General features: G+C 46.2%; 1 protein-coding gene and 1 long non-coding RNA gene across 7 annotated transcripts in view; one reads left to right on the forward strand and one right to left on the reverse strand.

Moving 5' to 3' along the window:
* Window positions 1-1,579: 1,579 nt before the first annotated feature.
* On the reverse strand, window positions 1,580-27,416 carry LOC137521776 (uncharacterized). 2 transcript variants are annotated; one of them, XR_011022201.1, is made up of 6 exons: window positions 26,496-27,416; window positions 20,815-20,917; window positions 9,562-9,698; window positions 7,858-7,921; window positions 2,022-2,224; window positions 1,580-1,891 (listed from the first exon to the last, which is right to left on the reverse strand). It is a non-coding gene; the product is annotated as an uncharacterized lncRNA (long non-coding RNA). The 2 variants fall into 2 exon arrangements; XR_011022200.1 differs by having other exon boundaries at window positions 20,810-20,917.
* The window catches only part of CIC (capicua transcriptional repressor), a 276,377-nt gene continuing 258,039 nt past the window's right edge, over window positions 9,663-28,000 (forward strand). For 3 of the 5 annotated variants that reach the window (XM_068241497.1, XM_068241500.1, XM_068241501.1), the window contains exon 1: window positions 26,927-27,065. The gene's annotated coding sequence lies outside the window, so the exon portion shown is untranslated. Of the gene's footprint in view, window positions 9,724-26,926; window positions 27,066-27,617; window positions 27,680-28,000 lie in introns of those variants that run through there. The other 2 variants (XM_068241499.1, XM_068241498.1) reach the window with 2 other exon arrangements.

Here is a 28,000-nt window from a genome sequence, read left to right on the forward strand (position 1 = left end):
AATGGCTGCAGTTTATATTTTCCCAGTAAAATGTGTTTTTGGCTCCACCCACTTTGTGTAACCTTGTCACACAGTCACTCAATGACCAATTTTGTGAGCTTTCAGGTTCCTGGCATCAAAATTGTGTGAATGGAAGCAGTTTATCCAGCAAAGAAATCTGATTGGCTGTTTGTGGCCCCGCCCCTTTAGTGAATTTGGACCCCAGTCACCTAATGACTGACTGCAGCAAGTCTGAAGCCTCTGCCATAAACAGTGTAAGAATGGCAGCAGTTTAAATATTCCCCTTTAAACGCAATAGGTGAATTTTGATTGGCTGTTGTAGGCTCCACCCACTTTCCAAAATCTTAATCTTATTCACCCAGTGGCGAAGTGTGGCAAGTTTGAGAACCCTGCGATTAACAGTGTAAGAATGGCTGCATTTTTTCCCATTTAAAAGGAATGGCTGAATTTTGATTGGCTGTTTTATGCTCCACCCGCTTTTCCTGGATTTGTAACCTCGGTCACCAAGTGACCAACTGTGCCAAGTGTGGGGACTCTGGCTTGATTACTGTGAGAATGGCAGCCTTTTACATTTTTTCCATTGACTTGAATGGGTGGAATCTGATTTGCTGTTTGTAGCTCCGCCCAGGTGGGCAGGGGGGCCGCGAGACCCCCAGAACCTATCATCCCAGGTAGTAAGGAACCTGTATACCAAGTTTCGTTCAAATCGGTCAAGGGGTTTTCGAGTGATCGCGGCACATACACACACACACACATACACACACACACACACACACACACACACACACACACACACACACACACATACATCCGATTTTATATATATAGATTTATGGTGGATGTACAGTATATTTGAATTGCTGCACCTTTGTAAATAAAACACGTTTTCACCTTCAAATCCAATCTGTGCAGACCTCAGTATTTTCATATATGTGATATCTTGCTCTTGCATGGTCTTGATAAGAATCTGCATGTGCAGATCCTCACACAAACGCTGCGTAATATGTTGGCGCTTCATAAATACAATAAATAAATAAATCCATCCATCCTCAACTTGATGTCATTCCAGAGGGTTTTAAAGAGAACCCGAGGTTTGTTTGGAGAATGTTATCTGCATACAGAGGCTGGATCTGCCTATACAGCCTAGCCTCTGTTGCTATCCCAAACCCCCCTAAGGTCCCCCTGCACTCTGCAATCCCTAATAAATCACAGCCGTGCTGTGAGGCTATGTTTACATCTGTAGTGTCAGTCTCGGCTGCTCCCCCGCCTCCTGCATAGCTCCGGTCCCTGCCCCCGTCCCTTCCCTCCAATCAGCAGGGAGGGAAGGGATGCAGGCGGGGACTGGAGTTCTGCAGGAGGCGGGGAGAGCAGCAGACTGACACTATAGAGATAAACACAGCCAGCTCTGACAAGCTGTTTGTCAGCAGCGTGGCTGTGATTTATGAGGGATTGCAGAGTGCAGGGGGACCTTAGGGGGGTTTGGGATAGCAACAGAGGCTGGGCTGTATAGGCAGATCCAGCCTCTGTATGCAGATAATATTCTTCAAACCCACCTCGGGTTCTCTTTAATAGAGCATAAATGTGGAGATTAGGCTGGCCAAGAGAGACTCTTGATTTGGTGATCCTGCATCCTGCCCCCGATTCTCCTGGTTGTGCGGCATGGAGCATTGTCCTGCTGGAGTTGGAGAACATAGTCTTAGCAGAAGGAAGCAATGTTTTCCTAGGATAACCTTGTATGTCGCTTGATTCATGCATTCTTTGCAAAGACAAATCTGCTAGATTCCAGCGTTGCTGAAGCACATCCAGATCATTACGGACTAATCCATATTTTACAGTTGGCTTCTCCAGGTCTCTGAATATTTTCTCTTGATAGGGCCATTCTCTGAAAATCCTAGAGATTACGGTGTGTAAAAATACTAATAAATCAGCAGTCTCTGAAATACTCAGAACAGCCACTCTGGCACCAATCTGCAATCATTCAATCCAATCAGCAGCCCCACTTTCTCACAAAAAATCTTTACCTTTTCTTGAATAGATCGTCAGGCTGATGGTGAAACCCTTCCCACAGTGTGATGTCAGGACCACGGTGCTGTCAGTCTGCTGTCTGTGAACTTCATTGCTTTGAGGGAAATAATGGCTTTTTTTCTACTACCAAGCAAGCAATATCCCCCTCTGTGCATAGAACTCTCAGAAACGAACATTCCGCACAGATCACCTGGCAGAACTAAAGATGTCACAATGATAAGTTTCAGAATGTAAATCAGGAGAGATTTTACACGGGACAAACACTGACTAAATAATCTATAAATTCATATTGTAAACAAATAAGCCATGTTATTCCTTGTTATTTTGACTACAGTTCCTCTTTAAACCCCCTTTCTTCCTTATTCTGATACTCTATTTGAACTTCAGCAACTTGTCTTCACTACGATCTGACCGATTGACTGAATAGCTATTTCTGTTAACAATTATTATTATTATTATTTAGTATTTATATAGCACCAACATATTACGCAGCGCTGTACAGTATATATATATATATTGTCTTGTCACTAACTGTCCCTCAAAGGAGCTCACAATTTAATCCCTACTATTATCATATGTCTATGTTTGTATTATGTAGTGTATGTATTGTAGTCTAGGGCCAATTTAAGGGGGAGCCAATTAACTTATCTGTATGTTTTTGGGATGTGGGAGGAAACCAGAATACCCGGAGGAAACCCACACAGACACGGGGAGAACATACAAACTCCTTGCAGATGGTGCCCTGGCTGGGATTCGAACCGGGGACCCAGCGCTGCAAGGCGAGAGCGCTAACCACTACACCACCGTACTGCCCATAATTGGCCAGTGAGTGTGGGCAAAGCCATGACCTTGCATACAGGACAACAATCTAGCTCACCAACAACCTATTCCACTTGATACTGCATTTTTTATACTCTTTTCAGGCTTGGACCAGTACAACAGAATCTCAAATGTACTTAAAGGACAAATCCAAGGTTAAAAAAATTCTACTTACCTTGGGTGTCCTCCAGCCCTCTCTCCCTCGCCGCAGCTCCACTCCTAGCCGGTGTTCCGTGGTCCCCTCCATTGCAGGTGTCTTCTGCCCTTCCAGGCTATTAGGAATCTAGATCTATCCTTGGTTATAAGTAGCTAGAAGTGCCGCTGACTGAAGGTAGATATTGTCAGTGGAATGCCAAGAGCTGGGTGAGTAACCCCCCATTCACACCCTCATCAGGACTCTGCGTAGGGAAGGAGGGAGGGAGGCACTTAGGGAAGGGATTGAGCTGCCTTCCCATCATTAGGCGCCTGTAGGCATGTGCCTACAGTGCCTTATGGTAAATCTGGCCCTGAATGGAGGGGACCCTGGGACACCGGCTGGAAGCGAGGGACAGATAGGCTGCCAGGGGATGGAGGAAGCCCAAGGTAAGTAGATCTTCTTTTGTTTTTGTTTTTTTACCCCGGGCCTGTCCTTTAAAAGGGTCATTAATGCTGCAGGACCCCAATGATTTCAATAGGATGCGTTTCCCCGTCTGAGTTTGCATGCAGTGAATTTGCTCAAACGGAAACGGCCCTAATTAACCACTTTAGCCTTCAGTGTTGTTTCACCTTATGCATCTGAGCAACTTTCACCTCCCATTCATTCCCTAATAACTTTATCACTACTTATCACAATGAATTGATCTATATCTTGTTTTTTTCCACCACCATTTAGGCTTTCTTTGGGTGGTACATTTTGCTAAGAATTATTTTATTCTAAATCCATTTTAACAGTCGGTCTTTCATACAGGGACTTAGATCAATGAATGGTAACTGTGTTCCCATTCATTGATCTCCTGGCTAACGGAAGGCGGTGGGATCATGCTTGATCACCTGCTCGGCTCAGCGACAGCAGGGCAGGCTATCTGGATGGATATATCTGTGATATATAATAGATAGAATTAATTGGATAATGACAAATGAAGAAAAACTTAACTTATCATGTAACACAGCTTTATTACAATATGGGCTCAATCCACCAAGACTGTGATACTATTTCCTCACTGGTGATATTTTACAAACCGCAAAATAACTTCTGCTGAGCTTTGTCGCTGAAATTTGATCAGCAATGTAGTGTTGTGCACAGGCCCCTCAGCCTCATACACACATACAAGGACTTGTCGCACTGATCTGGGTAATTGTTATTTAGTAATTAGTTCAACATCACTATAATCTTTCAGAGCTGTCTTTGGTGGAAATATTCCTGTAGAAATTACACAGACCCTTCTCCTTCTCTGCCACCTTCTCTGTAGCCTTTAAAAAATGTACAAAACATGCTCAGAAGGCTTCATTTCCACACCGTTCTGTCTATCCACAGCTGAGGTAACATAAGAACAGGATGAGAGTGGTGATAAATAAGATCAGGTCTAGACTTTATTACCACATATTAGAGCACTATTGAATTGACACACATGCTTTATTTTACGAATTTTGACTGTAATTTATGAATTCCGTCTGTACTTTAAAGGAAACCAGAGAGAAGTTAAATTAAAAGATTTATACATCTCTGGGGCTTCCTCCAGCCCCATCCGCACGGATCGCTCCCACGCCGCTGTCCTCAGCCTTCTCCAGCTCCAGTACCGGATCCCGTAACTTCGGCCAGCCGCGGCCAATCTGCGCAAGTGCAGTGCACTCTCTCCATCTCTCTTCGGCCTGTGCAGTACTATACAGATATGTATAAAACTTTGAATTTAACTCGTCTCTGGTACACTTTAAGAACAGTCTTTATTTTAGCACCGCCGGTGGTAAAATGAAAACAGATTGCTTGGTGAATTCACCTTGGTGATAAATCATATGCAAATGAGCAAATACCTCCGGAAATGATGATATCACCACTAAAAATGCTTAGTTAATCAAACTTTGTACATCCTGCAAGGCCAGAATTTTTTTTACTAGCTACTTGAGAGTTCAGGTTAACTGAGTTCTGAATAACTAAGTGTCTACGACAGCCTTTATCAACCTGGTTACTCTGGGGGAACCTTTGAAATAACTTTTGAATCTCAAGGAACCCCTGCATGGGGGGGGGGGGGGGAGGAATTTATTTTTCAGGATGCATAGTGTGCAGGGGCGTAACAATAGACCCTGCAAGGGATGCAGCTGCAGGGGGCCCAGAAGCCACAGTGGGCCCCGGTCTGAGAGACTGCCTACTAAGGGCAAAGAGAGAAAAACTTTCTGCTCTCTCTCCACAATTGTTCTAATGACTGCATCTGCTCAGCCACTGATAACAAATCATACAAAGTTTTGTAGACAAATGATTTGTAGACAGTCCCTATTCAGTGTGCAGGGGGAGGGGGCCCTATCCAAAATGTTGTAGGGGGGCCCAGTGATTTCTAGTTACGCCCCTGATAGTGTGTGTGGTTGTTCATTGTAACTGCCTTGTTTTTTAGCCCCGTTCTATGTTTCTACCTTACAGTTTCTTATTATAGTAGCAGGTTAGTGTTTCTTCCTATAGACCCCACACTTATAGTGCTCCCCTATAACAGTACTCTTTACTACACTACCCCTTATTATGGTGCTGCTCGTTATATTGCCTTCCTATTCTATTGCTTTTTTTTTATTAATGTGTTCCTTATTGTCCTGACTTAGAATTTAGTGCTTCTTCATAAAATACCCCTATTATAGTGTGCTGTCTGTCTTACCTGTCCATGAGCCTGCTGCAACTTCTGGCTACTTTGGAGTGTACACATATGGATCCCCGGCCAGGGGTTGGTACTTCGGGTCAGGGGTGGCGTGTTAACGGCTTCTGCATGTGTGGGGCCTGGCACACGTGAACGCGCATGCGTGGCGCATGTAAACCCATGCCAATTAGCAGGGCTCTGCCTGTAAAAGGCAGCTTCCCCGATAGCTCAGTGCTAGATCCTCTTTCAGCTAAAGTGGACCTTCCTGGCTTTGTGCTGAGCATTGCCTTCCCCTGTATTGCTTCCTTGTTGTGACCCGGCTTGTTCTTTGGACTATTCCTGATCTTCACTCCTTGGTTTTGACCCCAGCTAGTCTTGATTATCCCATCTGCTGCCTGCCCCGACTATTGGATTGTTAGTCCACTGCCTGCCCGGACCCTGGCTCGTTTATCTTTCTGAAGCTGTCAGCCTGCCTCTGGATCTAGCTTGTTTTCCCAACTCTATTCAACTATACTTACCTCTCCAAATCGTGGCGTTGTGTGTTCTCTTAGCCACTGTTAGAGTTAGTATGAGCGTGACCTGGTGGGCACTAGGCAGCCAAGTTCCATCGTACCTTACGGGGTGCTTTGGTGAAGTACCTACACCCTGCACTCTTGGAACACTCTCACTTCAGTGGCATGGTCAACAGGTCCATCACTTACGTAACATGTGCTCTATGATACTCCACCCCCCACCCTATCTCATTCTGGGCGAGCATACAATGAGTGAAGAGTTACTAGTGAAAATTTCCTAACCTGCCTTAACCTGAGAGGAAAATGCCAGGGAACCACTGCAAAGACCTCAAGGAACTCTTGAGTTCTAGGGAACCCTGGTTGAGAAAAGCTGGTCTACTGTATATACTGCGTTTCCCCAAAAATAAGACAGTGCCTTATATTAATTTTGGCATCAAAAGATGTGCTCGGGCTTATTTTCATGGGAGTCAAACAAGTGCTGGAGCAGGCCCTCTCCCAGGGCTAACAGCCTGGTACGCCGGTGTTCGTTCCTTCAAGTGGGTCACCACTTTCACTCTCTGGTAATTCCAATACATAGTGGCTGGATGGTGTAAAGTGGCTGGATGGTGTAATGGTTAAAGAGAACCCGAGGTGTGTTTAAAGAATGTTATCTGCATAGAGAGGCTGAATCTGCCTATACAGCCCAGCCTCTGTTGCTATCCCAAACCCCACTAAGGTCCCCCTGCACTCTGCAATCCCTCATAAATCACAGCCGTGCTGTGAGGCTTTGTTTACATCTGTAGTGTCAGTCTCAGCTGCTCCCCCGCCTCCTGCATAGCTCCGATCCCTGCCCCATCCCTTCCCTCCAATCAGCAGGGAGGGAAGCGATTCAGGCGGGGACTGGAGTTCTGCAGGAGGCGGGGAGAGCAGCAGACTCTATAGAGATAAACACAGCCAGCTCTGACAAGCTGTTTGTCAGCAGCGTGGCTGTGATTTATGAGGGATTGCAGAGTGCAGGGGGACCTTAGGGGGGTTTGGGATAGCAACAGAGGCTGGGCTGTATAGGCAGATCCAGCCTCTGTATGCAGATAATATTCTTCAAACCTACCTCGGGTTCTCTTTAAGGGCTCTGCCTCTGACGCAGGAGACCAGGGTTCGAATCTCGGCTCTGCCTGTTCAGTAAGCCAGCACCTATTCAGTAGGAGACCTTAGGCAAGTCTCCCTAACACTGCTACTGCCTATAGAGCGCGTCCTAGTGGCTGCAGCTCTGGCGCTTTGAGTCTGTCAGGAGAAAAGCGCGATATAAATGTTATTTGTCTTGTCTTGTCTTGTCAATACACTTAGAAGGGGGCACTCAAAAGGCGTATAAACTGTAGTTTATTCCACAGGTGGCTAACACAACATATTTCAGGGTTTCCCCCTTTCTCAAGTGTACATGCAACCCCAACAGCACAACCGCTTATGATCTCTAGTGCACCACACCCATAACAGGAAACCCCACCCACTTGGTCAGTTGACCAGTAGTGGTGAGGTAACATCATTAACCCCTAAGGGATACACTATAATATTGGTCACTACATACAAAGATGTCTACCCAAACAAAAAGATACCTAAGCAAACATAAGTATAAGCAACATTAGCATTCAATACATATGAAATGCATATTCGCGTATTCAGCCAGCTAATAATCACTATAAGCAGAGACTCACTGCCCCAGGGTTACAAGGGTTCCCTCTCTCCACCACCCACCAATCGATGACATGGCATCAATACCTAGGGGAGAAAACAGAGAATGATATCATATTAGCATCAATTTATAAAAAGCATTTTAAGCTAAACATATCATTTAATCCTCTGGGTGAGATGTAATCCAGTTTCCTCATCCATCTCGCTTCCCTTGTGTAACAGTACTCTGTCCCTATCTCCCCCACTGCTGAGCGGTGGAACATGATCCAACACCACCCACCTCACCTGTGACACCCCATGACCAAGGGGCAGGGCATGGAAATGTTTGCCCACTGCGGTGTGAGTGTTGGGTTTGGTGTGGTTGAATCATCGGATAGAGCTTTTATGCTCCTGTATCCTGGTCTTTACATCTCTGGTCATCTTGCCCACATACATGAGCCCGCAGGGACACTTCAGTGCATAAACAAAAAACATGCTATCGCATGTATACATCGAACGAATAGGAATTCTTTCTCCCGTGTGCGGGTGGTTCACGTATTATTTTCAGGGGATGTCTTTATATTTCTGCCTTCCCCACCATGCTGCCTCTTTCTGTGCTGGATCCACCTCTTGTGTGCCCATGTCCCCGTGTACCTTTAGTGTCCTCCAGGTGTCCCCCTCTGTACACGTGTCCTTCTCTATCTCCGTCCTCCGGTGTCCCATGCCCCGCTCTGTTCTCCATGTCCTGCGCTATTCCCCATATCCTCCTGGTGTCCTCCAATGTCCCCCTGCATCCTCGTGTTACGCCCAGCTCCATGCCACACTGTCCCCCATGTTTCCTCTTCTTTTACCCAACCCAATCCCACTGTGACCCTGAGCTTCAGCGTATGGGGAAGAAGTACGGCAACTTGTGTTTCTACTAGAACCGATGGTCTCGCAGTTCCATTATTGGGCCAATCAATGCACTTGCTGAGTAGCACTGAGCACAGTGATCAGCCCAATGACGGAACCATGGTCCTGCCCACTAGATCATGAGCTCCAGTAATAACACACGTTGCCATACTTTTCCCCCCTTACTGCTGCTAGGGCTTACTTTCGGGGTAGGGCTTATATTTTGAGCATGCTCGAAATTCCTGCTAGGTCTTAGGCCTGGTTCACATTAGCGTTCGCTGTCCGGATTCGCCTGATCGGATCCGGACCGTATACTGTACAAACGGAACGTACGTTCCGCATAGCAATGCAAAGTCTGCGGACGTTCACATGCGTCCGTTCCGTACAGAACGGAGCCGGATCGGATCCGGACTCCGGACACTTTCCCAACATGCGCTATTTTTCTGGGTCCAGATCATCCGGCCCACACACCCGGGCCGGATCCTGACCCGAACATGCGGCCATGCTGTGCAATGAGAAACGGATGTTTCTCATCACACTGGCAATAGGACCGGATGCTTCCAGCACCGGTCCTATGCCACTTGGGGGGCCCGGACTACACGCCGGTATCCCCCATGCTTGCGGTGCCTTTCTGGCACTGCAATGTATCTAGTTCCGGCTACTTTATTGTAGTCGGAACTGATACATTCCGGATCCGCAACTTGTGGCCACCGCAGAGACCCGTACGGTCTCTTTGCGGCCCCCGGACCCGGACACCCGGACACTTGCGAACTCGAACCGCAAGTGTGAACGGGGCCTTACTTTCGGGGGATATCTTAATTTTGGGGAAACGGTATATGTTCAACATTTTTTCTTACTTGTATGTTTAGAACCACGTCTTGCCTGATTCAGCCACTAGAGGGAAGATTTGCACGCTTTTCCAGCACCGTGCATTTTCTATCCTTGCCGAACGACTGCTGTGACTGTAGAGACCACAGGACGTGCTTCGTGACGGCTGCAATTCAAGAGCAAAATGCAGCGTAAGTAGAAAAAAATAACCGAGCAAAATAGGCGGCGTTATATGCGGTGTTAACAAAGAATGTCAGAGTACGTTTAATAAAGCTGGCCCAAAAAAACTGACAACAGCCAAGCAGACTTCAGTACTTGCAACTTAGTTTTTACTTGTGTTTCCATAGGCTGCCATTGCCCTGTGCTCCAGCCAACCAGAGCACTTGTTGCAGGAATCACTTCTGTAGCAAAAAGGGTGTGTTGCCGATGACTACCAGCCTTAGCAGACATATTGCAGCCTATATTAGAAATGCAATGCGAGGAATATTCCTGTTCCTTCTCTTAGTTTTATAACCTGGTGTCATCAAGGCCCCAGTGGACTAAAGCTCTCAGTGTTGTGACCTAGATTTATAGTAAACTAGTATACAAGGCTCATGCCCACCAGTACAAACCTATATAGGGGCTAATCAGGGAAGTCTCATTTTACGTTACAAAATTGCCCTAGACTTAGGTTTATGCTGCATCTGACTTTTTTTGTGGTTTGAAGTGAGATTCCACCTCTGTTTAAAAATTGTTGTCATGTATCAATGGTATGCAACTCAAAATGTAATTGAATGTTAAAGGACAACTGAAGTGAGAACAATATGGAGGCTGCCATATTTATTTCCTTCTAAGCAACACCAGTTTTCTGGCATCCCTGCTGAGCTATTTGGCTGCAGTAGTGTCTGACTCACACCAGAAACATGCATGCAGCTAATCTGGTCAGATCTGAAAATAATGTCAGGAGCACATGATATGCTGCATGTTCGTTCAGGGTCTATGGCTAGGAGTATTAGAGACAGAGGATCAGCAGGACAGCCAGGCAACTGGTATTGCGTAACAGGAAATAAATATGGCAGCTTCTATATCCCTCTTGCCAGGGCCGGATTTAGGGCAAGGCTACCTAGGCCATGGCCTAGGGCACCACAGGAGCAAGGGCACCAAAGCAGCAGGCTAAACAGGTGCAAGCTTGCAAATGCTGCAATGTAGGGAGAACAGTACTCTGCTGCCAGTAGCCTGTGCAGCGGCCACCTTGCTCTCCGTGCACGTTTGCATTGTGGCCAGTGGCTATAGATTTGGGCAGCATTGGAGACGGAAAGGAAGAGGAAGCTTCTGCACTGGAAATGAGCGAAGCTATGAGTGACACTGATGGCTGCTGTGCTGTGAAGGCAAGCTGGCTACCTATACTGAAGGGGGGTGGGAAAAGGAGGAATTAAGGGCGTTATCTGGCTACCTATACTGGAGGGAAGGGGGGGAGGGGTCATTTTACTACCTATACCGAAAGGGGGAGGCTGGTGACAGTGGCCTCGGGCGGTAAAGAGTACAAATCCGGCCCTGCATCTTGCTTCAGTCATCCTTTAACCAGCTCCTGACCACCTAACACCGATGGGTATTGCTTAAAAGGAAATAAATATGGCAGCTTCCATATCCCTCTTGCTTCAGTTGTCCTTTAACCAGCTTCTGACCACCTAACGCCGATGGGCGGTGGGAGCGTGGCTCTCTGGGGACTGCCTAACGCTGATTGGTGTCAAAGTGCGGTGGGCTGGATTAGCAGGGAATGCACATTAACAAAGAGGGGATCCATCATCAGCCTGCCAGCCACAGTCGGAGCTGGCAGGCTGAAATAAAGAAAAAAATCCCAATAACTCAATTAGCATGTGTACAGCGCTGCAATCTAGCGCGGCGCTGTACTGAGGACAGCCCTGTCACTTAACTGTCCCCTGGAGTGGCTCACAATCTCATCCCATACATGTATGCATCATGTAGTGTATGGATTGCAGTCACGGCCAATTGGGGGGGGGGGAGGGGCATATAAGAAAAATATAATTTTTTCATTCAAAAAACCCCAAAACTTTTAAAATTAATAATAATAAAAAAATAAAAATAAAAATTGCAGCAGCAATCAGAGACCACCAATACAATGCTCTATTAGGGCTGGTGCACACCAAAACCTGCTAGCAGATCCGCAAAATGCTAGCAGATTTTGAAACGCTTTTTCTTCTTTTTCTGTAGCGTTTCAGCTAGCGTTTTGCGGTTTTGTCTAGCGGTTTTGGTATAGTAGATTTCCTGTATTGTTACAGTAAAGCTGTTACTGAACAGCTACTGTAACAAAAACGCCTGGCAAACCGCTCTGAAGTGCCGTTTTTCAGAGCGGTTTGCGTTTTTCCTATACTTAACATTGAGGCAGAAACGCATCCACAATCCAAAAAATGCCTCACCCAGGCATTTTTCGTTTCTTCAAAACGCCTGCCGCTCTGGTGTGCACCACCCCATTGAGATACATTGACCAAGCAGATCCGCAGCCGCAAGCGGATCTGAAAACGCCCAAAAAGCCGCTCGGTGTGCACCAGCCCTTAGTGGCAAGAAAAGGAAGTAAAATTAATTTTGGTGCTAAGTTGTATAACCGAGCAATAAAGTGGTGTCACTTCAAACCACAAAAGAGGCAGCATAAACCTAAGTCTATGGCAATTTTGTAACATAAAATTAAACTTCCCTTTAAGTACATAGATTCTGATTGGTTGCTCTGAGCTGTGGCTTCACTTTTGCTGCACCTGTCTTGATAAATTAGCCCCTATATAGGTTTGTACTGGTGGCCATGAGCCTTGTATACTAGTTTACTATAAATTTAGGTCACAACACTGAGAACTTTAGTCCACTGGGGCCTTGATGACACCAGGTTATAAAACTACCAGAAGTGGTGAAGTGCTGAATTGCAAAAAAATCGCCTGGTCACTAGCGGGGTATAAACCACTCGTCCTCATAAAAGGGAACCCAAGGTGAAAGTGATATGGAGGTTGCCGTATTTGTTTGCTTTTAAATAATGCAAGTTGCCTGGCTGTCATCCTGATCCTGTGTCTCTAATACTTTATAGGTATGCACACATATGTGATAACTGTCATTCAAAATGGACAATAATGCTATGCGTTTACAGTGGCATCCAATCAATCTTGCTCAGGCATCCATCCCCCTTCTTGTATATGCCCCTCTTCCTGTATATTTAATTAGCTGCACACAGCAAACTACACGGCAACTGTTGAAGAGCAACAGCTGTACTAAACAAAAAACTGACACCCCCCCTCCAAGTACCTCCCTTTGCTGCCAGGAAGGCTGAACTATGCATGTAGCTGTCTCTGCAGATACATCCAAGGTAACACATTTGAAATAGTAATTAAAAATACCTAACTTGAAAATTCCTAACTTGAACTTGGATCCTTAACTTGAGAAGAATGGTTGTTTTCAACAAGACTGGAATAAAACTTTATTGTTACTAAAATTACCTTTGCATTGCACTTTATAGGCAGCTAAACATTTCCAAAACTGCTCCTAATGGGGATTTTGATTAGAGTACTGTTGCTATGAGACTAGACTCCTATCTTGCTTCAAGATTTATAAGCAGCACAGAGAAGTCACTATTGTTACTCATTTTTAACACCTGCACTAAACTAGCGACTGGCAGGAAATGCTGACACTCACTGTCTCCCAGTCCCTGTAAAAAACACTCTGAAATTAGGTATTTTTATATACTGTGCACATAAAAACAAAATAAGTGAGCTGAAATATTATTTAGTTACATAGTTAGTTACATAGTTATTTTGGTTGAAAAAAGACATACGTCCATCGAGTTCAACCAGTACAAAGTACAACTCCAGCCCGTCCCCCACATACCCCTGTTGATCCAGAAGAAGGCGAAAAAAACCCCACAAGGCATGGTCCAATTAGCCCCAAAAGGGAAAAATTCCTTCCTGACCTTACCATTATTCCTAGATAAATTCAGAGTCGCCATAGACTGACATGACTTCCGGGCCATCGCAGTAACGTAGATATGCCTTAGAGTTAATTTGGGCACTGCCGGCGCAGCATACTGCAACTTGGGAAGTATTCCCCATCGGGTTTCATTAGGCTGTGATGCACCATGTCAGTGTGAAAGGGCCCTTAACCTCTTGCCGACCGCGTCACACGGATGGGCGTGGCCGCGGCGGCAGCCCCAGGACCGTCTAGCGCAGATCGGCGTAAGGTCCTTGGGGCAGGTATTGCAGGAGATTGTGCGCGCTAATGACGGAGCAGAGTCATCAGTCTCGCCGCTGGGAGAAAGTTATATGGCGAAACTAATAAGACGCCATCTAATAAACCTGTACAGTGCTGAGATCTAAGGCAGTGCTGTACTAGGGACAGCCGTGTGACATGGCTGTCCCCTCCATTGGCTCAGGGGTGATCCGCTGTCATAGGCTGAAGCCTATGACAGCCGATCACAGTGATAGGCTGGCGGGGGGAGGGAGGGGCCACTGCAAAAATAAATACACAATTTTATTTAAAAATAAAACAAATAAATATTTACAAAAAAACCCAAACATTGGGGGAGCTATCAGGCCCCACCAACAGGGTGCTCTGTTGGTGGGGAGAAAAGGGGGGGAATCACTTGTGTGCTGTGTTGTACGGCCCTGCAGCGAGGCCTTAAAGCTGCAGTGGCCCTTATTGTGAAAAATGGCCTGGTCTTTAACCCTCCTGGCGGTTAATTTTTTTTGCCAAAATGGCAAAAATCCTTTTTTTTTTAATTTTTTTTTTTGTGTTTCATGTAAAGCTACCAGAGTGGTAGCTACATGAAACACCACTAGAGGGCGCATGTGTCCCTCTAGTGCGATCGTCGCCGGCATCAATAGCAAACAGGGTCCGTCGTTGCCTCCCGCTGGGTGGGCGTGCCAGCGACAGTCCGGCGTGTGTACGCTCTGTCGTCAGACTGATACGGCTGTTTCTGAGCGATCCGCCCTTTAGGGTCCTTTTACACTTAATCAGTTGGTGTGCGTTAGTACGCGTTGGTATGCGTTAATACGCGTTTTTTCCATAGCAGTGCATTGTGAAAAAGATTTCAGTTAAAAACGCGTTAAGTGTGAAAGGTGCCATAGGAAAACATAGGACTTACTTTGAAAATCAGTTTTCTTTCCATTTTAACTGAGATCAACTGATTAAAAAGGGCCCTTAGGCTACAAAAAGATTTCCAAAGCCTTGAACATCCCACGAAGCACTGTTCAATCGATCATTCAGAAATGGAAGGAGTATGGCACAACTGTAAACCTACCAAGACAAGAGCGCTGCAGAAATGCAGTCAAGAGGCCCATGGTGACTCTGGACAAGCTGCAGAGATCTACAGCTGAGGTGGGGGAATCTGTCCATAGGACAACTATTAGTCGTGCACTGTACAAAGTTGGTCATTGTGGAAGAGTGGCAAGAAGAAAGTCATTATTAACAGAAAAGCATAAGAAGTCCCATTTGCAGTTTGCCACAAGCCATGTGGAGGACACAGCAAACATGTGGAAGAAGGTGCTCTGGTCAGATGAGACCAAAATTGAACTTTTTGGCCAAAATGCAAAACACTATGTGTGGCGGAAAACTAACACTGCACATCACTCTGAACACACCATCCCCACTGTCAAATATGGTGGTGGCAGCATCATACTCTGGGGGTGCTTCTCTTCAGCAGGGACAGGGAAGCTGGTCAGAGTTGATGGGAAGATGGATGGAGCCAAATACAGGGCAATCTTGGAAGAAAACCTCTTGGAGTCTGCAAAAGACTTGAGACTGGGGCGGAGGTTCACCTTCCAGCAGGACAACGATCCTAAACATAAAGCCAGGGCAACAATGGAGTGGTTTAAAACAAAACATATTCATGTGTTAGAATGGCCCAGTCAAAGTCCAGATCTAAATCCAATCGTGAATCTGTGGCAAGATCTGAAAACTGCTGTTCACAAACGCTGTCCATCTACAGTGGCGTAGTGGTTAGCCGGTTTGAATCCCAGCCAGGTCAACATCTGCAAGGGTTTCTTCCGGGTACTCCGGTTTCCTCCCACATCCCAAACACATACAGATAAGCTAATTGGCTTCCCCCTAAAATTGGCCCTAGACTACAATACATACACTACACAATATAGGCATATGACTATGGTAGGGACTAGATTGTGCGCTCCTCCGAGGGACAGTTAATGACAAGACTATATATACTCTGTACAGTGCTGCGGAAGATGTCGGCGCTATATAAATACTAAATAATAATAATAATCTGACTGAGCTGGAGCTGTTTTGCAAAGAAGAATGGGCAAGGATTTCAGTTTCTAGATGTGCAAAGCTGAAGAGACATACCCTAAGGGCCTTTTTCCACTAGCCTGCGATTTGCTTCTGATCGCAAATCGCAAGGCACATTAAACTAATGGAAACTGCAGCAGCAATTTCCATTAGTGCGATCCGATTGCGATGCGATTTTGGTCAAAGCGCAATCGTCGTCTTGCCGCGTTTTGTATGCGATTGAGCTGGACTATAATGAGTATAGTAGCTCAATCGCAATCGCAATCGCATGGTGGAAATTGAAACGCGATTGAAACGCGATTGCCCTAAAAGACTGGCAGCTGTAAATGCAGCAAAAGGTGGTTCTACAAAGTATTGACTCAGGGGGCTGAATAATTACACACTTTATTATTACACTTTGCAGTTATTTTTTTTTTTACTGTTTGGAATCATGTATGATTTTCGTTCCACTTCTCACGTGTACACCACTTTGTATTGGTCTTTCACATGGAATTCCAATAAAATTGATTCATGTTTGTGGCAGTAATATGACAAAATGTGGGGCCGAATACTTTTGCAAACCACTGTATATACCGCCACGGCTCTCCTGGTTCCAAGATCGCAAGTGCTTATCGCCAAGCATGTGGATTATAGCGCAGGGGATTTGGGCGCAGCCGGCACCACCATAGACTGTAATAGGAATTATGGGTATAGCGGTAACAGTGAGTAACTTCGGTGCCATCAGAAGACGGAGCTGAAGTTACTTATAAAACACTGTAATTTGGCTGCCAGCAATAGCTGGAGCTGAATTACATCATTCCCCCCAATTCAACGTGGACCTGGAGGGGGAATGGTAATTAACTATTTCTCTTGTATGCTTTTATCGCTTCCTGATCATTATTATTTGCTGACAGTGATCCAATGAAAGCTGTGCTGACGGGGACACGCTATTGCGTTGTGTACTCAAGAGTTGCCAGGGTTTAAACTACACCAATTCAGGCTTAGGCAGCCACTAGTGTAACATAGTTTTACCTATCGGCAGTCCCAAACCAGTTGATGTTGAGTTTGTGTTTTGCGTTTTTAGGTGACATTTGTGTTTTTGATGTTGCATTTGTGTTTTTAAGATGGTGGTAAGCTAAATTTGATCCAGAAACCCACTTATCAGAATTTTCCAACAGTGGCCGAGGTTTAGCTAGGTAGTAATGTTGTACTTTGCTTTTACACTGCTGTTGGTGCAATATGCTAAAGTCAAAATATTTTTTTAGCTTGGATTTGCTTTAACAACTATAGCATGTTTTGTTGTGGTTTTTTTATGATTTGCTTTTGCTCCAGTTTCTTTTTTTGGTGTTAGTCTTTACAAATCTCCCTCAGGGCCCGTTCACACTTATAATCGCAAAACGCCGGCGATTACCCCTGGCGTTTTGCGGGACTGATTTTCCCGCGATTAACATGGAAAAAAATCACTGGACACTGCGGCGGTTTTGGAGCAATCGCGATTAGCGTGCTTTGCACGCTAATCATGATCGCTAATCGCAAGTCGCTGCCAAACCGCTGCATGCAGCGCGTTTGCGGTTATCACTAACCGCAAACGCGGCAGTGAGAACACTGCCACTTGCTACAATGTGTAGCAGTTTTTAGAAAACCGCTAGCGGTTTGCCATGAGCGGGAATCGCGCGATTCCTGCTCAGGTGTGAAGGGGTCCTTATTGTATTGTATGACACTAGTGAGGTTAGCTTCACAGCTACTGCAACCACACCCTGGCTGTCCCAGCTGACATTACACTAAAGACAGTAAAAATATGAAAAAATACCTTTCAATCCTGTTTGGCATTCAACAAAAAATGATAGCCATGCATTAATGAAAGGGACCCTGAAATTGTGACTTACCTGGGGCTTCCTCCAGCCCAGGCCTGATGATTACAGGCCGAAGTCGTACCATAATAGAGCCGCCAACAGGGACTGGGAGAGGAGCCAGGAGGATGCTGGGGGACCTTGCAGCCTACGGTAGGCTGGAGGGAGCCCCAGGTAAGTCACAATTTCATTTTTAATGAGTGTTCAGGGTCTCTTTAAATATAGTAACTCATTATAATCTCCAGGGACGTAGCAATAGGTGGTGCTGAGGTTGTGACTGCATCAGGGCCTTCCCTCAACTGCAGTATTAGCTCTCTATTGGTCCTGTGCTCATAATAATCACTTCTATAGATATTTTGAACAGTGGTAATCAATAACAAGCTGCTCCCCATTCCCTTCTTGCACCTCTGACACTGTAGTTGCCATTGGCAGGTTTTGGTGCACCGTATCAATTGTTATGTATAGAATACTTGGGGGGCCCCAATGTAAAACTTGCATCGGGGCCCATAGCTTCTTAGTTACATCACTGATAATCTCCTTCGCAGCAGTTCTTGGGGTTGGGGCACACTAGAGTGATTTTGGTCGCGGTTTTGAAGCTTTGAAACTTTGCTAGTGTAAGTCTATGGTGTTGAGCTTATTGGAGCGCTTACGATTTTGGAAATCGCAAAAGCTTGACAGGCAGCATTTTGTGAGTGTTTGGGCTCCAATACATAGCATATGAGTTAACTTAGTCACGCAAAAAAGTAGCTTAATTTGTTTCCAAAGTGCTAACACAGAGCGCTAGCAATGCAATTGTGCTCTGTGATTTTTAGTGTGCCCCCGTCCTTACTTTGACAGAGGGAGGTCTGTCAACAACAAAACATTTGTAAAGCACTTTTCTCCCGTAGGACCCAAAGTGCATAAGTGTGTCTCAGATCAGTATATAGTGATGTGTACAGGGGAAATGTTATGTGATTATTAATGCCAGACTAAACAGGTGGCTTTTCAGTTTTAATTAAAATGTGTCCAGGGGTGGAGCTGTCTTGATTAAGTTTGGCAAGGCATTCCACAGGGTAGGGGCAGCATGATAGAAAGCTCTGGCTCCCAAGGTTTTTATTTGGACTCTGGGGGTGTTCAAGTTATTGGCGCCTTTTGACCTGAGGTTGCGGGGGGAGGGTTCGGGGGGGGGGGGGGGGGTCGATGACGCAGTTGCAACAAATCCTTCAGGTATCCATGAGCAGGTAATTGCAAATCTGGACAAGGGCTTTTTCACAGCTGTGGTGCTTCTTGAAGCCAGATTGTAGGGGGGTGAACAATGTTGTTCATAGAGAGCCTGGCTGCGGTGGGCAGCGGCTGCCAATTATAGGTTATAAATTGTAGGCAAATCCTACAGGTGATAAGCATGCTTACCACAGTGCTATGCGTTTCTCTCCTCTTCTCACATTCTTCCCATGCCAAAGTTAAGCCCTGTGCTGGGGGATCAGCTCTCTGCAGACATCTGAGGACAGTCGGACACGCAAGGAGAGTCTGATTGCTCTCACCAATTCCCGTCTGTGGGCTGTTCTATAAATAGGAACACTCACCTTTGCTAAGCACTGCTGCTTGTGCAATGGAAAGTATAGGGAGGGAGCACCCGTTTACTAGGGGGATAACAATAGCAGTGAGGCAAGGTTCTTTCTGTCTGCACAACTGCATCCCCCTCCCACACCTGGCTGTGCTTGGCTGCCACAGTCTGCAGGAAACCTAGCAATGTGTGACTGTGGCCTGGCCTGGCGAAAAGCAACACTGGATAGCTATTGTGTCTGCAGACACCTCATGTGTTCCTTATCATTCTTCAGCCCCCCAGGAATGGGGATCCAGACAAGGTTTTCTACATACTGTACTTGTCAGTTGCTACCACTTACCCCCAAAACGATCCCTAAGGTAGGCATACAACACGTTTTGAATTGGTTAGATATCAGATTTAAAGGACAGCTGTAGAGAGAAGAACATGGAGGCTGTCATATTTATTTCCTTTTAAGCAAAACCAGTTGCCTGGCAGCCCTGCTAATCTATTTGGCTGCCGTAGTGTCTGAATAACACCAGAAACAAGCGTGCGGCTAATCCTGTCAGATCTGACAATAATATCAGAAGCACATGATCTACTGCATGCTTGTTCAGGGGCTATGGCTAAAAGTATTAGAGGCAGAGGATCAGCAGGATTGCCAGGCAACTGGTATCGCTTATAAATAAATAAATATATATGGCAGCCTCCGTATCTCTCTCACTTCAGTTGTCCTTTAAAATAATCTTTGACTATACTGAAAATCTATTAAAACTATGGCACTTACTATTGAAATCATGATCAAAATATTGATTAAATATGAACTGGGCACAACCATCCTTTCCCTGAACTATGCCAATGGGAGGGGTGGGAACTGGCAGCGGCAGTATATGACCAACATATGGCTTTGCAATGTATTAGGTAGTACAAAGATACCACAGGAGATATGGCTAGCTGCATCCACGTGTATCAGTTTGCATTCAATTTATCTAGAGTAGGGTTTAGTGCATAGTTTGCATCAGATTTGTATTCAAGGTGTGTATTTAAGTCCCTAGGAATCATTATAGCGGAGTCTGTCTTCTCTGATGTCTTTTCAAGCCCAAGCCTGCCCCCTTCTGGCTCAGCTTTTCTGTTCTGTATATTCACAGCATCACAGAGAGCTGTGATGAGACGGGAGGGGCTGCTAATGTAAGGTTATATTGAAAAACTTTTTTTTTTTAAATCAATATTTCTTAGTCATAAGCGGTTTTTAGAAATGGTTATTTCATTTTGCACACAGCCCACTAAATAATATGCTTTGCTGATGAACTGTGTTTTGCATGGCGTTATATTAAAAAAACCCACAAAAACGGCACACCAGAGCAGGGAAAATACCAGATATAGCATTTATTTAGTAAAATCTATCGGGGGATATGTTTATTTTGTGCCAAAGTGTTCATCTCTGGTTTCCTTTAACATACTTTTAGGGAGGGAGGTCCTATGCAATTTTGACTGCAGGACCATGGTTTATAGTCACTCCCCTGGCCTGATCTACCACAAATTATACAGTATAATGCAAATTATGTTATGGATAATACAAATTGTATTATGCGCCTACGTGGCATAAATATTCCTGCTATGGTGATACAAGTCTAAATTCATATATACACAAACCTTACTGCAAAAATGGTTTTCGTTGGTCAGATCCAGGTTCTGAGTTGAACTGCTGACAGATTTCCAAGGCCAGCATTATGATGTCCACATGAGTCATTCTGAGCAGATCTATGAAATAAGATGGATGTTCTTCAGTTCCTTTATCTTACATTGAAAAGAAAAAGCTCTGATAGGTTAGACTGTTTTAGTTCATCGTCAGTGGGATTGTAGAATGTTTTCCATAGAAATGATCAGTGCCAACCATGATGTCTGAATTTCTGCTCCTATAGGAGAATTTTTACTGTCAGAAAATGAATGAAGGAATGTGAGATTTTTTTGACAGGTTGACTGGAACTTCTCAGATTGGCTGATTGTGATCACATGATCATGCTTCTGCTTCCTTTGTGGGCTTAAACAGGAAGCAAAGAAAATAAAAATAAACAAATGGCCCAAAAGTGAAATAAAAATAGTGACCAACTTAATCAGGCTTATAACCAGGGCTGTGGAGTCGGTACAAAAATTTTCCGACTCCTCAGTTTATGAAACCACCGACTCCGACTCCAGGTACCCAAAATGGCTTCGACTGTGACTCCTTAGTCTAATACTTACCAGGGTTGTGGATTTTGTACAAAAATCATCCGACTCCGACTCCTCAGTTTATAAAATCACCGACTCCGACTCCGTGTACCCAGAATTGCTCCAACTCCACCGCCCTGCTTATAACTAACATATGTATAAGAAACAGGGCGGGGCAATTAACCACACAGCAAAATATAAAGAAACCCACCTCATGTCACATGAAGCCAGGGGAATGACATAGAACTTCCAATATAAATAGAGATTGTTGGTTTCACGTATCTATAGATAGGTTAGTTATTAATAGTTCCACAACCAGCATCAAGGCCAATCTCGTTTTGAGTTCCCTATGCCAGCGGCGATTGCCAACAGATCCTGTGCAACCAACGAGCAAATCCACAATGAAACACAACACCTTAAAGAAAACCTGAACTGAAAATTAAAAGTCAAAATAAACATACAGAAGTCATACTTACCTCCTGTGTAATCTACTCCTCAATCTCTTTCTCCTCTCCTGTGTCCTTTTTGACCACTGTGATTCATGGAATTCTCTGTCCTCCATTTTGAAAATGGCCATTACCCCATAACATCTTCCTGGTCAGCACACTGTTAAACTGTAATATCACCCACTTGAGCCATAGGGAAACATAGACATCACCTGGCACATCAGTTGTCCTCTCAGCTATAACTGACATAAACTGATATATAACTGATATATTTCAGTTCTGACAAAATGTTGTCAGAACTGGGAGGGATCATTGTCAGAAGAAAATGGTGAGATTCTGAGAGGAACTGATGGCAAGGTAACTATGTAATGTTCATTTGAAGTCACCTCATGTGTTTATTTTAAATAATTTTACTCACTTCAGGTTCCCTTTAAAAAGCCCAGTCAGTAGCTGATACCCCTTCTTCCATGAGAAATCCTTACCTTTTATCAAATAGATCATCAGAGGGGTCTGTATGGCTGGTATTGTGGTAAAACCTTTCCCACAGTGTGATGTCATGACCTAGGTCCTGAGAGTTCCCTGTCTGTGAGCCTTGTTACATTGTGGGGAATATAAGCTGTTTTCAACTGCCAAGCAAGCAGTATCTCCCTCTGTGCATATGTCTAACTTTAAAATAACCTTTTAGCCTATCGCATTGTTAAGGGGTGTGGTAATAGATAATAGCAGTTGGTGCTGTCTGTTTTTTTTGCCAGTAGTAAAGATGATGACGTCCAGGCTGATTGCGGATCAAACAATATGAATAAATTATATGGTGAATATGAATCATTTCTTGATCTCTGTTCTATTGTTTAACTTCTCACTTTGCAATGTATTGATTTTTTTCGCTGTTGTTCCTCTTTAAGAATCTCTGGATTACATACTCCAAACAAAAGCAAAAAAAAATAAATTAAAAAAATGGTGTATCACTTCAGTTAGGGCCTGGACCTACTGACGCAATTGTGTCTGCTTCTGTCCACGTTTCAGCATCTGTAACACCGATGTGTAACTAAAAAGAGGACACAACTGTGTCAGTGGGCTCAGGCCATTAGGCTAAGAAGCTAATAACCTCCATGTGAGGAACTAGTACGCCGCTCAGGAGGTTTTGTAGCCTCTGTCCCCTGTGTGAAACATATTAAATGTAATCAGAACATGTTAGCTAGCACTAGGATAGCTAGTATTGGTGGCCAGCATCCCCCGATCTCCCGTGATCCCCCCAATCCAGCCGTTTATACATTACCCAGCCTGGATCCAGTGATCGCCGCATCCTCCCACACAGCTCCGCTCTTCTCTATGAGGAGGATCGTCACCGACATGATGTCATGCGCAGTCCCGATCCTCCCCATAGAGAACACCGGAGCTGTGTGGGAGGCTGCGGCGATCGCTGGATCTAGGGTGGGTAATGTATAAACGGCTGGATCAAGGGTGATCGGGGGGTGCCGGACACCAATACTAGCTAGCCTAGTGCTAGATAATATGTTCAGATTACAATTAATTTAATAGGTTTCACCCGGGGGACTCCTGAGGCTATTAAAGAGACTCTGAAGCGAGAATAAATCTCGCTTCAGAGCTCATAGTTAGCAGGGGCATGTGTGCCCCTGCTAAACCGCCGCTATCCCGCGGCTAAACGGGGGTCCCTTCACCCCCAAACCCCCCCCCCCCCGCAAAACTTGGTCGTATATTTGGTCGTATATTATGTCTTCCTGGAGGCAGGGCTAACGGCTGCAGCCCTGCCTCTAGTCGCGTCTATGAGACGCGCATCGCCGCCTCTCCCCCGCCCCTCTCAGTGAAGGAAGACTGAGAGGGGCGGGGGAGAGGCGGAGATACACGTCTGATAGACGCGCATGAGGCAGGGCTGCGGCGGTTAGCCCTGCCCCAATGCAGAAGCGCACCCCGGCTGCACGGAGGGTATTTGGGGGTGAAGGGACCCCCGTTAAGCCGCGGGATATCGGCGTTTTAGCAGTGGCACACATGCCCCTGCTATCTATGAGGTCTGAAGCGAGATTTATTCTCGCTTCAGACTCTCTTTAAAACCTCTAGAGCAGCATGCCCGACACAGTGTCGGCATACCACTCAGGAGGCTAATAGGGCAAATCAATAAGTGAAAAAGACAGGAAGCAGAAGTGAGGCATGATGATAAGCAGTTATACTTCATAAATCAGGGAAAATACTAATGGCATACTAATTCCACATTTTTCTTTTTTTGTATTATACCCTCCCATCCTCCCACAACTAGTCAGTACAACCTCTAAACAAGGTAGGGAGGTGTTTTTTTAAAAACTAAACATGGACTTTCACCAAACTGAATGAAGTGAAAGCAAACCTGTCCTTAATACAGTAGGCCTGGAAATTCCAAGTAAAACCAACAACAAACTTAAATGGGCAGCATAGCTTTTTTTTTCAAGATGTTCCCGAATAGTAAATTCTCTGAGCAGTTGGGGGGTTGGAGGAGTTGGGTTTGGGAGGGATGGGAAAGCAATAAGAAGCTGGGGAGGCCATGCACAGGCATGCTGCTGGGAGGAGCTCCCCCGTCTATCTCCCCGTCACTGTGATTGGACATGGGGAGCGGAAGTAGGGATTGAGCGGCAAGGTGCTGAGGTTAGAGGAGCCTGGGGACGTGCAGCTGCCACTGAATCAAAGAGGCATTAAGATGTAATGGGGCCCTAGGTAAGGTAGTAAATTTGGGGCCCTTTTGTGGTCCTTTTGGAAAGCTGAAGTGGAGAGAGCGCAAAGGTGGCAGATGGGCCCTTTGACACCCACTAGGCCCCAGGCACCTGCCTAGGTTACCTGGTGGATGATCCTCTTCTACTGCCCACATATGCTATTGCTCCGTTGTTATTGCCTGATGAAGCAGCTCCAAACCTGTGAAACGCGTTGCATATTTGGAGTTCATAAATAAAATATATTGACTGTCTTTACTACAGTCGTTGTGTGTCTACTTGGAGGAGGTAAGTCCACCACTACCTCCTCTATTTACCAAGAATTTGGATTTTAAGCTCATTTAGCTTCCTTTTATCCTTTTGGCGCCTCTGTTCTCCTGCATAATATTAAGGCCTTCGGGTCTGTTCATACAGGCAGAGGCTTGAGTGGTACACACAGCTCAGCACCACTACTACCCTTACTGGTGTATGGAGCAGTGCAGCCTCATTCCATCCAAGCAAATAGAGCTGCTAGTTGCCACTACTTTGCTCCAATTTGGGCAATTTCAGTTGAAAGCCGAATGGAAGCAATCATACCACATGCAGGTCAGTGGTTGACATGCATTGCGGTTAATGCCTGGTGAAAAAACCCCACTGCATGTAGCGTTCAGAGTTGCAGTGGTTGTTGCAAGTGCTGGGCGCATGCAGCGCTGCACAGAAACAGGAGTGGCCGACTAGTAAATTGCGCTGCTGTCAGCTGTTCTTGTAAAATAACTCTTTAGTCCGGTACAGACGGCAGATGAAACTTGGCTGAGGCGGACGATAACGACTGCCTCTACCGAGAATACAACATGTGTATGGTAGCCCCTCATCAACTGAGTTAGCGATACATCTTGGCAAATCACTTTGGCTGAGCTACGACCAATAACATTGTCCTCCCCCACTTACCTCTCCCGCCATGCCATTACTCCCATGCCGCTCCCCACCCCCAAGAGCAAAACAAGGGTCCTCACAACCTAATCCCTGCAATGGGATGGATCCAATCCCTGTGGGACGACATTACTTTAGCGTCTGTACAGGCCTTTAGAGAGTAAAGACACGTGCACAGGTGTCTCTCCTCTTTTTTGGATAAATGTAAATTAGTTGCCCTAATATTCCTAGGATGGCAGAAAGGAGGTAGTGTTTTTAGCCCTATGCAAGGCCCTTTAGAGGTGATCATTTTTTTGACCAGTGATACTTCAGTAAAGCTATTGCAGCATCTCAGCAGAAAGGTGTAGGTCAGGGGCCTCAAACTCGCGGCCCGCGGGCCATTTGCGGCCCTCGGTACAATATTTTGTGGCCCGCGCCAGCAAAAGAGACACGGAAGCAAACTATTTTACCTTATACTTCGCGTCAGTGCTCCCAAGTAATCCGCCGCATCCCCGTCGCTAAACGAGGGCTGCAGGGCCCCAAATCCCTCGGGCAAACATCCACTACTGCGCTGAGGGACAGAGCTTCCAGCTGTAGCTCTGCCCCTCCTGACGTCAATCGCCGCACGCATCGCCGCCTCTCCCCGCCCCTCTCTGTGAAGGAAGAGTGAGAGGGGCGGGCAGAGGCGGCGATCTGCCGCGATTGACATCAGCAGGGGCAGAGCTGAAGCTGAAAGCTCTGCCCCTTCCAGGAAATGCCGGTGGATTGCCCCCGGGCGATTTGGGGGCACTGCAGCCCTCGTTTTGCGGCGGGGACACGGCGGATTACTTGTAATGGGAGCATTGAAGTGAACTATAAGGTAGGACACTTCATGTTCAGAAGAAATAATTAAAACTGTTAATAATGACATTTGAGGATTTTTTTGTTTGAAATCTCAGCCTCATCCTGACTTTGCCTCCTGCGGCCCCCAGGTAAATTGAGTTTGAGACCCCTGGTGTAGGTGCTACTGAAATGTGACTGCAAGAAGCATGATCTCTAAACTTTTTAGAATAATAAATTATCTTACTTGATGATAAGGTATTATTATTCCCACTGTTATACCTGTGCTACTTGCTGGCCTGCTCTATCTGTCATTATTGCTGTGTTTTAATAGAGTATATTCTGTACTGAGCAGGTTTTCTTCACATGGAAACAAACTGGTTAATGAAACTCCTGATTGTAAGAAAAAGTTGCAGCCTCCAGCGCAGCCATTGGTTGAATGTTCACGGGGGCGAGCTCATTGGTTACAGCACGCCACGCCCTTATGTGTGTAACAAGTCCCTAGCCGTCCACAGCGACACGCCCACTCCTTCCAGTTTGATGGCAACACGCTTCCCGACGTCACCTCTACCACTGGCCATTGGCTGCCGCCTATCTTCTCGCCAGCCAATGTGCCGCCGCTGCGGTGACATCAGCTAGCAACCATCCCCCAGCACGCGCCGGCAGAGGGGGCGTGGTCGGGCCGGGCCGTGAGTGGATCCCGGTTGCTTGGCCCTTCCCATGCTTGCCGTGACGCCAGAGCCGAGCGGGGCGCTGATTGGCGGAGCCTGACGGGCTCTTGCTGTTGCTGTGTGGGAAGAGACGGCTGCAGCTGCCGGTATCTGATGAAGAGCCGGGAGAGGGGGAAGAGGGGTGAGTGACTTGGTGGCCGCTCACAGTTACTGCTTCGCTCCTTTCTGTCACACCTGGACGGACTCCCCAACTCCATGTGCCATAGTGCTCTTTCTCCGCTTTTTGCACTCCTTCCACGTCCTGTCTAACTCCGCGCCGCACTTGCTGCGAGTTGTAGTCCTCTGCAACGCACTTTCCTCTTGCCGTCTGTGGAACCAATAGGCTTGGGCGACTACAACTCCCGTCAAGCCCTGCGGCAGACTCCTCTCTCGATAAACAAGTCACTTCATTCCGCCTTGTGGTTGGCGAGTGGCGGCCACGCCTCACCTGCTTTCCTAATGGCTACTGTACCAGCCTGTCTCCTGCGCTCGGGCTGTCAGCCCCGCCTGCGTGCTGCTAGTCGTCTCTGAGTGGCTACTGTATGCGTAACTCAAAGCTGTGCTCCGCCTACTCGGTCCTGCCCCGCCCACTGGGGGTGACAGGTCGCTTGTCATTGGTGGCGAGCTCTGTCACTGGGCTAGTTGTGGGCTGTGATTGGCTGGCTCGGCCAGCTGTTCCTGCTTCATTCACCATTTTGTCTCCTGGAGTAAAGGGGGCCAGGCAGCAGTGTGTGGATGTCCGTGAGTGAGGGCCAGGTGAGTGTCCACTGCTCACCTACAGCTTTGCCTCCCCTCCTGGATGTGTCTGCAGCAAGCTTGAGCCACCTGGGCCTCTTCTGAGGTTGTGGAACTACAAGTCTCAGCATGAACCTGTCAGCCAGAGTATGCTGGGTCTTGTAGTTCTACAGAAACTAGAGAGACTCATGCTTTCCAAGCCTGATCTACATTGATGCACTGCCCTCTGTACTGTATATGGCTCTGTGTCTTTTCTCCTTTATTGTGTGTGTGCACAATCCCCTCCTGAGCCAGCAGCAGTCTATATGTGTCTATGTGATCCTGTGTCCTGCTCTCCCCTCC

This window comes from Hyperolius riggenbachi, chromosome 6 (assembly GCF_040937935.1).
Source record: "Hyperolius riggenbachi isolate aHypRig1 chromosome 6, aHypRig1.pri, whole genome shotgun sequence".
Lineage (NCBI taxonomy): Eukaryota > Metazoa > Chordata > Amphibia > Anura > Hyperoliidae > Hyperolius > Hyperolius riggenbachi.